We start from the raw sequence: 12171 nt of genomic DNA on the forward strand, positions 1-12171 counted from the left end.
AACACGAGAAAAGGTGAATAGAAGAATATTTATACTTATGGATAAATGCAATGCCTGAAACATAAAATTATGTTTGTATATTGGAATTCTTTTTCTGAATGTTTATTGAGGCTCTAACTCAAGAACTAAATTTACAATGACAAAGTTTATATAGAACTTTCGTTTCTTCTTGTAGCATAAAATTTTTCTTTCAACGTTTCATCAAAATTTTAATTTTATAATAGCTAATTTAAATTATTGGATATTTGTATGAAGTCCAATTTGGGAAACAACGTTGGTTTTAAATGAGTAGTTTCAGGAATATGTAAAAGAATTGATGAATAACAATTTGAACATGGAATGCAAAAGCAATCGTCAAAAGCATCTGACTTGCAAGGGTTAATTTTAAAAACATCAATAAAAATTTTCTGTTTTGTTCTACATATTTACGTGTAGCATTACAAACATTTTGATATACTATTCTATATCACTTTCATAGTGCAATCTATTCAATTTATAATATTATTCGTAATTTTTGACAAAATGTTTCAAAGTTAACAAAGAGCGTATGGATATAATATTACAATGGTGCTTATTTTGATGAATAAGTTTTATTTTGAAAAATAATTATATACAGTAAGGGATTTCCCACCGATTTCAATGACCTTGAAATATGTTGTTGGGGGCATAGTGTGTTTAACGGTACCGTTAAAAATCAGATATTTTGTATGCAACAACCTGACAATGCATCGAATCACTAAACGTCAAGAACAAGTTTATTGTAACAATGGAAATGAACATTGTACTGAAAGAGGAGTATACGACCAATGGAACAGTCAGTATTTAAAATACATTCCAAGAATCGAAGACCGCAAATGTATGGTAGGATTCAGTCTCAATTAGAACAGGAAATCGTTAATCGGTTGGCTGATCTGTACAAGTTGGAGCGAACTCGGCGCTGTATCGGATCAATCAAACGAGGGATTGCAGATCAATCAGCGTCGATCGTAGGCATCGACAGTCGGAATGTTCACCGAGCGACTTTTCCTCCATTCTCTGATCAACGTGGCGAGAGATAGCCTTTCAACCTCTGACACCAGCGTGACAACTCGTATGGATTTCCTTTGGCTCGGTTCGCGAGGAAATGGTGGCTCCGACGTCTCCCTATTTATTCGCGGCAACGTTTGCAAACTGTCGAAGAAGTTTTCGCGGTAAGGGAGCCTGGAATTCCGCCATCTCCGTGTGAATCTGTTTTCGTGTCTCACGGAATATGAGCCTGACGTTGAATAATGCATCCGTGGCTCAGTTTCTTCCGCCGACCGACGACGCGTCGTCGCTTTAGGGTTCGCTCCACGTGCCCGTGATTCAATCAACTTTTAATTGTACCCTGGGTCGCGCTCAAAGTTTCCGCGAGAACGCAAATATTGGATGTGTTAACGAGTTTTATTTTTAATAGGTCGACACTGAATTTTGAACAGCCCGATCACGTTGTACCCGCGCGACAGATTCTTTCATTTGCTCGGCGAGACGAACAATGTTATTAACGTAAAGTTGCTAATATCACTTCGCATCATTCATATAATAGACAAATTTAAGGAATTTTATTTTATTTTTATTTTAGGGAATTTTTCCTAATAGCAAATACCACAATTACTTTGTAAATGTGCTTAGCTTTTCGCCGATTTTCATGCGAAATAAACATTGTCCGCATTGAATGTAAGGTATAGAAGCTACGTAGATATAAGCATACTCACTACGTTCCATGCTAATTTTTGTCATAAGTACATAAAATCCACAGTCTAGTCATAATAATTTAGTGAAAAAGAAAATATAAATAATTTTCGGTTACCGGGAAAATGTGGTATGCTTTTTTAAAAATGAATATACATTCAAACGACAGGGTGACACGTTGTTCTAATATTTCATGAAAATAATTACAATGACTTATTGTTCATGTGTCCGGCAAATGTGATTTTGGAAGCCGGTATCATAAATCATACTGTTTTGTCTCGAGGCTCGCCCCTATTCCCGAAACAATAAAATTTGGTTTGTGCATAATAAAACGCTAGAAATAAAACAAATTGTTCGATAAAGTGTTTTAACAATAACTTGGAAGTGCCTTTTAAATGTAGACTTACATATGTGAAATCTTATGCAGCAATTGTTAATTAGAACTTTACGTTTCATTATAATCAGCTTCAGCTGTCTTTTGCATTTTCTCTTCGTCCCAATGACAATAAATTTTTTCATGTTCTGGTAAAAAAGTAAAAAATTAGTTTCTTAAAATTTTATTTACTGAAACGAATATTAATGTAATATGCAAAGGATGCAGAAGTAGCATAAAATATGGCATTTTGAAAAATGATGATTGCCTATTATATAATTGATAAAAGTCACACCAATCCTATCTAATTTTTTCAATTTTCACTCTTAAAATTCTGATTTGAGTGATTTTTATGATTTTATAATATACGTTTATGTAGCTTTAATCATTTCATTTTAGACTTTATAACTCACGAGGAATACGATATTTTATATAATTGTAGTTTCTTTAAATTTGTCTATAAAAATAATAACTTATATAAAGAACCACCGTACAACTTATTATAACAGTAATTTTCATTTTCTTAAAAGTAAATGACAAATTCGTTAAATTACAGTCAATGGATTATTATTGTTTTGTTGCAGTTAATGAAACAATTATACGTAATAATTGCAGTAATACGGAAATCGTACACAAAGTCGATAATAATGAAAATAATGTATTATGATAAGGGTGAATATAATATAAAATACAGATATAAAAATATAATGTACATTACAGATATAAAATAACTTTGAGATAATTATATTTTGAATATATGTAATAAAGCACAGTATATTGTTAACGAATATGCGCTTGTAAAGCTTTTAGTTATTCTAAAAACGTTGTCTTAAATCTGGTAATATCTCCAAATACTGTGGAGAATTTTAATTTTAAGTAAATTGGGAAAAGATGAATACAGTATATTGAATTATGTAACAGTGATATGAAAATTTGACAAATGAATACAAGCGAAAAATATTGGTAAAACTTTTACAAAATTAAATTCAGTTGGAGTGGCTATCGAGAAAAGATACGATCTTTATTACGGTTAAGCAATTGCTTGCTATCAATCTTGAGACCATAAGGGCAATAAATAGCTTTTTTTAAAAATATTCTATGTAAACAATATAAGACATTTGTAATACGTATTTCACGATTAGAGGGCTCAAGTAAATGCTATCTTAACCTTTCTAGAATTAAACGATACTTTTTATGACGCAAATATGAATGAGTAGAATTCTGCTACTAATTATGGAAGTAACACGAAATAACACTTAAAAGTTGCAAATAATACATTACTAGATTGTGGATTTCTATGCAAAGTAACAATTTTCCACATCGATTACAAGAGATGGTTAAGTAGAAAGTTGCTTCTTTTTCACTAACATTAATGAGTCTTGAGAGATAGAAAGTTCCTTCCTGCTTTAATACTCTTTAATCAACCCTTAAACGGACATTCCAAATATACTTTAAAATATATAATGATTCAATCCAATTATATTTAATATTATATTTATAATATTCATCTCTCTCGAAATAGTAAATAGAAACGTAGTGAAATAGTAATATTTCATCTAAATCCACAAATAGTTATATCGTTACACATTAAATAATTATTAGAATAAATTTGAGTGGGGCCGCATCGGCCTCGATAGTTCACTTAACCATAAACTAAAAAAAAATCATAAATTCTTTTAATCTGTTTATTACTTCAAATTCCCTCTACTCAATTTTGTCACAAATGCATCAAATCTGTAATCTAATTATAACTAATTCGTATCATGCAAACCAATATAGTCGCTACTGACCCTAACGTTAACGCAACCTTCATACACAATGTTAAAAAAAAAATTGTAAATCGCTGAAAACCATATTGGCAGTTGTACCGGTCGCACAGAATCGATCGCGTATTGGAAGTCACAAATCCTGAACTATTTCGGAATGGGAAATATATGTAGCTTCGGTCGTGTAGCGGTGATTGGCATTCGAAAAATTGGAAACATAAAGTGTGCCGCGTCTCGCGAACAGCTATTCACCGTCACACTTTTTCAATTCTATTTTCCGTCGTTAGAGTGGAAAACGGAGGGTCCGATGGTCATTTCAGGCGGACGTGGAAGACGGGCATTCAACAGAATCAAAGTCAGGAAGCGTGCTGCCACGCAGAAGCTAGCCGGACGTGATGAAAACTTATCCACCGGGATTAGGTCGACTTCTCACCTGGGATGAGAGTCGAGTCGCGAATAAGGAAGACTGGAGTAAAAAGGAACGTCTGATGATCTTTGACACGGGAATATTTTTTTCCCTCCCCTCTCTCCCCCGACTCGAGCCGAAGCAATCGTAGAAACCATTTGTCGCTGGCCTCGGTCGTCCTTCCTCCTCGATCGCCCCGAGAAAAATCCATTACGAAAACTCTGCTCCACGAAACACTCTTTGCACGGTCGTTTTTCAACCTGTGGACAAGATAGAATCTAGTTCCGAAGGGAATTGTTACGCATCCTCTGATTGACATTGTTAACAGACCTCCGGCATTAGAAATCGAAAATATAAAAAAGATTTCGACGATTTTGTTACTTTTAATGGCTTTCGCAGTGCCTTATTGATCTCGAAAACAAGTGGAACGTATACGTCTGCATATACTACCGCATATGGGAGTATGGGCACTTGAAAATTCAGAGAAAAAATAAAGAAATTGCTCAACACAACATAATTTCATTTCTGATCAGTTTCATTTGATAAGTATAAAATTAACGAATTATGCAGAAATTAAATAATATCCAAACAGAAACAAATTAATCACTCCTCGATCCAAATGCTCTTTTTGCGGCAAGTATAAAAAGTAAGGTAAAGTAAAAATATTCATACGATCCAATTAAAAGTAAAATTGAATGTTTGAATACAAATTGGAGGTAAGACCTTAAAGAGCTCAAAATGCGAATATAGCGAACCCGTACACTGTAATAGTGTTTCTTAATTCGAAACGCTTTAAAACGTTTGCATTCTAAAATCGGACATTTCATACGCAATCGCCTAATACAAGAAATTTCATTTACGCTATCTACTAAATAAAAATTAGCAAATCGATAGGATGTCCTATCTCATTGTCCCCCGTGGCGTTTATAATTTATTCTTGTTAACTTTTTGGTATTAGTTAACAGTCGGAAATGGACCCTGCCACCTATCCGAATCCTACATGAAACTTAAAACTAACTTAACTATATACATATATGAAACTTTTGAAACTATACGCAGCCGCTAAAAGGGAGCACAGATGGCGGCGAGCGCAAAGGCTCGCTGCCGCGTTTCAACGGAAGTCGCGCGCGGGTGGGTATTTTTGCAGTTTCCGCGGCAGTTTTTCCGTCTGAATACGGAAACTGACGTCGAGCGTCGAGTGGTCGGCTTCCGAGACTTCCGCTCCCCGAATGAATAAAAAAGAGAAACACGCTGCGCCGCATGGGGAAAGAGGGAGGAGGAGGAGGAGGAGGAGGAGGAGAAGGAGGAGGGGCGAATAAGACACGAAAAACCGTGGGGTAGAGGTTAGAGAACCGAGACCCACTCGAACGTATCGACAAGTTCGGCGGTGGATTGGCTCTCGGCAGGAAAGCGAGCTGGACAGAGGAAAAAAGGGACAGAAAGTTGACGTCAGTAGCGTACGCAAGTGTTTAATCCGACGCGATAGAGGTTCGCTGCGATGCGAGAGGCTTCTCCATTCGAATCAATACGACACACGCACACCGGGCTTCTATATCTGTATCACACGCGGCTGCCCGCGGGCGATCGTAGGACACCGGCCGACTATACGCCAAGCTAAAAAGTGAAACTTTTTACCTCGACAACGACGACGAGGCGACGAGTTTTTCCCAGCCCGAGAGTGAAAATAAGTCCGTTTCGCGGTCAGAGCACGAACGCTGCGATCGTCGCGCGGTGGTCCACAACGTCGTTTCGGCAATACCAGAGTTTCATTTGTACACAGAAACGAATCAAGGGCCGTTTGTACTATCGACGACGCGCGACGGGCCGAACGGAACCGTCGAACCACGTATCGGTAGTGTTTTATCGTGATAATCAGTTATTCATTAACCTCTCGACATATTAGGTCGTTGCATATTAAACGACCGATTTCAGAGTGCAAATTTTATGATGTGTTCTAATCAAGAAATATTTTTATAATCTACAGATTTATTATACATACATCACTTGAAGGTACTATTCTGAGCTTTCAAGTCCTATTCTCAGCTTCTATGTACCTTTAATGAAAATGAACATATCGACGACAACATTATTGTTCAGTAACAATGTGATTATAAACGATAGCACTATTAGTTAATGAAAGGAAAAGCTCTAAAATACAGACGGCAATCTAATAAATAGACTGCGGATCTTTATGCATTTATGGTATGTGCACTGTGCACATTCTTAAAATACCAGAAAGCATACATACTAACAAACATTAATGACATCTATACTCTATGCTCACCATAAGGAATTTTTGAGATGATAAATTGATCTTGTTCCTCATCTTGCTTTTTATAAAATGAGCCATGAAATTTAGAATTTTTGCGTAAAGTCTACTGATGAATGAGGAATGTGAAAATTCAATTTTTACGGTAGTATGATCGGAAAAACTCTCGACTTTTTGACAGAATATGACGATCACAACGATGCTTATTTTAATCAATAAGTTTTATTTCGAGGAAAAAAGACACCAATTTCGCGTGAAAGAGAGAGGAGCTGTCATAATTGGACAGCGGATTTTATGCATTTATGACAAAAATGAGTGGTTGTAATTTCAAACAGAAAAAACATTACAAGAATTTAAAAATACTGTCATATTCTTTTCAACCTATTAAACGTATTAAGAAAGAAAATAAAGTTCTATTTCACTCCGATTTGTTGCAATTCAGCTGGAAAATTTTTATTTTGCGCAAAGATCCACTCATTCAATTCTCCACTGTTAGTACGGCAGATAGCAGTAAAAGTCGGCATAAAAACAAATATCAGTACGGTTCAATGAATAATAAAGAGATCAAACCATTTTAAAAAACCGCAAATTGTTTTTAAAAACCACCAATAACCAGCCGTCACAAACAGGCGCGATTAAAAAATGGAAAAGAGTTATTTTTTTCTGAAGAGGAACATTTTAATTTGGATGAGTGCAACGATTTAAATTATTACTTTCATGGTTCAATGAAAGAAGAAATCACGGTTCGCATACACAAATGGAAAGCGGATGTATTGTGACGTAAACAGCAATACGGTACCGTATAAAACAATCATAAAGTTTCTTTATACAAGAATGAATAGTAGAATAGACATAGACGTCTTTAACAAGCAACTGCTAAACTATGTGTATATATAGGGTGAGGGACCCAATTTCTGTACATATATTAATTATGCTTATTTTTAAAGCATAATGAATATTAAAAAAGAGATATTAAATTTTTTCATTAAAATCAGTTAATATATATGTTATATCTCTGTTCCTTTAATATTGATTATGCTTTAAAAATAAGTATAATTAATATAGGCAGAGTAATTGATACCCCCACAGTAATTGGATCTCTTACGTCCTAGTCCACTTAAATCAAAGTTTATTTTCCAACAAGGAAACACAGCTTTAGCATGAAAAGCAAAGATAGTAAAGTTCATTTCGAAACTGAAAAATAGATGTTTCAACATGGCCCGTAAGGTCCGTGGACTTAAATATTGTAAAGAATTAGTGAGCGAAGCTGGCTCAAGACGTATACTCTAGAGGGAAGATGTTATAATGTCGAAGAATTAAGAATGTACCTCGAGGTAAAGTGGAAGTGCTTAAAACAGAAAACAATTTTAAAAACAGCACAGAGCTATTGAAAAGATAGTTAAAAGGTCACAAAAATTAAACGTAACTGCACATGCCGTCAATGAACAATAAAAATAAAACACTCGTATTTAATTTTTACAAAAAAGAATTACATGTCGTATATTTTTATCGCGTATAAAAATAGGTGTTTCCATTTTTATTTATTTTATTGTTACAATTTTTATAGCTGTATATTATAGTTTACTGACATATACTTCTCATGAAGTAAACAATAATATAGTTTGTACGGGAGGGACAAATTATTTTTCATATCACAAATGTGTATGGTTTTATATAGCGTTTTATGGTTTTTGTCGGAGAGGGTGTGTAACATTCAAAGCCGAATGAGAGAATGCGCTTCGCTCGACGGCACCATCATTTGAATAAATTAACTTCGAAACCATAAAGACGAGGCTCGTACGAGCCACTTGCTTGATTCGTTGACAACGAATTTTCAAAAAACTCGTTACAATCCTCGTCCGGCGGTCACACTATTGAAAAGTGAATATTAAACAAAGTGTAATGGAAGACGAAAAATTGATAAGAGAATAAGAGAATAATTGGTAAGAGAATGGAATGCTCATTTTAAATTATCATATCAAAAATATATTGTATACAAATCATATTTATTTTACGGAAAAATATTATTAATTTCTTTAGGGTACAGTTTATTGATACAGTGTTTTCTCGACATGTGTCCACAACACGGATATACTTAGGGACATATATCGACAAGAAGATACTATTCTTTGATACACTGCCGAACATAGAAAAAGACAGCGAAGTTCGAGTGGCCTTGGTTGCTGAGAAAAATGCCACAAATATGTTGGTGAAAGTTTCGTAAAAATAATGAAAAATAAAGAAGTTTTGTTATTGACTTAGTAGTCGTCTCCTTGTGTAACACCGATAGACCCGTATTATGTTACACTCCTCAAGCTTCATGGCCTCTCACGGGGTATACCCCGCGACAGTAGGGATAGTTCTGGGACTTTTATTGGCTAGATATTAGGGACATATATCGAGAAATGTCTGTACCTTATTTCATATCGTAAGAAAATTGCCAATATGGTTTAGTGATATTAATGTTATCCTATCATCTTTTTCATGATAACTGATTTCATTTTACTTAATACATTATTGAAAGTGTATTTTGTCGTTCTAATTCAACAAATTTTTGTTGTAATCCATTAAGTGGTTGTATAGAAGGAACTCTTCTGACGGTTAGCCCAAATTGAATGAACTCCATCGCCCTTTTCGACTGCTTTTGGTAAGATTCTCTTCCTTTAATGCAACGACTATTGCAGCTATAAGTGAAAAATATGTCAATACGCTGAATGCTTGAGTTCTTTCGTTATAATGATTAATATTAACATAAACAATATTCACTAAAACGGCTGAGGATCATTATGCAAATTTCTATGTTCATAGATTGTTATGTAAATCACAGAAAAAGGAAAAGATTTCCTTCATTGATTGAAAAATTTTTGGTAACTTTTTTAGTCTCTTAAGATTACCATAAGTCTATCAAAAGCTTCTCGCAAAGTTTGCTTCGGCTGAGATTAGTGTAGTGGCAGCTTTAGTGGGTTTGTCAGCTGGTTCATTATTGATGATTCTTGCGTGGCTCGGAATCCATGGAAGTTTCATGATCTTGAATAGGATACATAAATCCGTCTTGTGGGTAAAATTTGAATTTTTAACCTAAGAAAATTGTTTTATAATGAATGGATCATTTGAATGACCTTCGAACAGGTAATTCAAAATAAATCGTTTAACCTATAATAAAAGACCAGGGGCAAATCTGTTTAATCTTGGATCAGTTTGATGAGATATTAAAAAACCTATAGTTTAACCATAGGATTATGAATGAGATTTGTAAAACATGCAGGATGTTTAAAAAGGATTGTTAACTCTAAAATACAGTGATTTAATTTCACATTTATACGAAACATTCTTCCATTCAAACCATGAATGTTATATAACATATACAGGGTGAGTCACCTAACGTTTGCACCTCAAATATCTTTGTTGTTTCTAAAGATACGTAAAATATGGTAAGGACAACGTCGAATGGTACAACGGGGCTGACACGACGCCATCAAAAAATTTTGATTTTAGGTCATTTTTTTAGAGATATCAAGGTCACCTTTACTTTTTTAAATGGAACCACTCTTTTTTAAACACCTACAATGATAGTCCCCTTCATTAGGAATTCAGTGACAATAATTATTCTAAGATCATTCAAGGTCACAGACAGAGAAAACGTATCAGATTTAGAATATGAAAGCAGAATACGTTTATCACAGTTGAGACTTGTAGTAAATAGTAAACATACTATGATCGTAGTTAAAGTAAACATACTAAGGTCTTTCAATGTAATTGTTATTCAGCATTCTTATTTACTATCAGCATGTTTCCAAATGCGATTCCGTCTTATTCAATGACTGAAAAGTGTGATATGATCACGATTTACTGTGAATGTAGACAAAATGCAGTGCAGGCCCGATTACTTTATGAAGAAAGGTACCCCGAGCGAAACACTCCTAGACAGACTTTCATTAATACGTACAGGTTGTTTCGAAGTACTGAAAGTGTACATGCAAGACAGCACAAACGGAAGAATCCCACGACTAATGAAGACAATGAAATTAATATTTTAGCAGCTATAGCTGTCAATCCTCACGTGAGTACGAGAAAAATTTCCCGGGAAGCAGGCATAACTCAAAGTAGCGATTACGCTACTACCGCAACGCTACTTCGTATTAACGAATTCTGGCCCGACATTTTCATCCGCTCCACATATCGCTCCATCAAAAATTTCTCGGGAATGATTTTCAAAATAGAATTAACTTTTGTCAATGGGGACTGCTTCAAAATCATTCATTTTTTCTAATGTCTTGTTTACGGACGAAGCAACATTCACTAATCATGGCTCAATTAATCTACGGAACGCCCATTATTGGTCTGTGGATAATCCGCACTGGCTGGGAGAAATTTCTCAAACGCAAAACGCGATCAATTGATCATGAAAGACAATGGAGCGTAAACGTGTGGTGTGGTATTTTGAACGACAAAGTAATTGGACCATATTTCGTTAACGGAATGATGACGGGACAGAAATACGCTCAATTTTTGCAAGAAGATCTGTCAATTTTGTTAGAAGATGTCCCTTTACAAAATCGCTATGATATGTGGTACCAACATGACGGTTGTCCTGCTCATTATGCACGAGTAGCAAAAGAAACGTTGGATTCTCGATTTCCAAACCAATGGATTGGACGAGGCGGAACTGTTTCATGGCCAACACGTTCGCCTGATTTAAATCCACTGGATTTCTTTTTATGGGGTCTGGTAAAAGAGACCGTGTACATGGATCCTCCAACAACAGTTGAAGATTCCTGAGTTCAACATTCCTTCAGAGCTCGTTTACATCAATGTATCAACGTAGACGGCCATCATTTCGAACATTTATAAAATACAGGTATTCTGCTTCCATATTTTAGTTTTATACGTTTTTTCTGTCCTTGACCTTGTATGACCTTGGAATAACATAGTCACTGAATTCCCAATGAAAGGGACTATCATTGTAGGTGTTTAAAATAGGGTGGTTCCATTTAAAAAAGTCAAGGTGATCTTGATATCTCCAAAAAAATGACATAAAAACAAAATTTTTTTATGGCATCGTGTCAGCCCCATTGTATCATTCAACTTTGTCCTTACCATATTTTACGTATCTTTAGAAACAACAAAGATATTTGAGGTGCAAACGTTAGGTGACTCACCCTGTATATGATATAACAAGATACACACGAATTGGTACCAACTTAAAAAAAGAACAAAATTAAAATTTTGTACTTCAGATAAATATTGTGTAATATTTTGAAGTTATTAATTTCGTAAGAAACACGGTTGTTTAAGCTAAAATTAAATAGAAAATTATATATGCCAGAATTCCTCTATTTAAAGAGTTAATTGTATACAAGGGATTAATACCAAAAAAAGAAATTGTATTTTATTGTCTTTCAAATTTTTGGTTATTGACTTTTGTACACTTGCATCATTGATATTCAAATGTTAAGAAATATTTCCTTATCAAACCTTACCAGACCAATTGAAGTAATTATAACAAAACAAAATCACTTATAGAATTAAAATACTAGGTAATGCTAAGGAGGAAAACTAGAAAACGCTTAATTTGAAAAAGATTTTTAAATAATTAAATTATTCATTTAGAAATTAGCTCAGATTTCTAGTAATTATACTTTTAGTA

At 34.5% G+C, this 12171-nt stretch overlaps 1 protein-coding gene across 2 annotated transcripts in view; it reads left to right on the forward strand.

Moving 5' to 3' along the window:
- The window catches only part of Tok (tolloid-like protein 1 tolkin), a 175672-nt gene that overhangs the window by 48677 nt on the left and 114824 nt on the right, over nucleotides 1-12171 (forward strand). The window lies entirely within an intron of this gene.

Source organism: Halictus rubicundus, chromosome 2 (genome assembly GCF_050948215.1).
Source record: "Halictus rubicundus isolate RS-2024b chromosome 2, iyHalRubi1_principal, whole genome shotgun sequence".
NCBI lineage: Eukaryota > Metazoa > Arthropoda > Insecta > Hymenoptera > Halictidae > Halictus > Halictus rubicundus.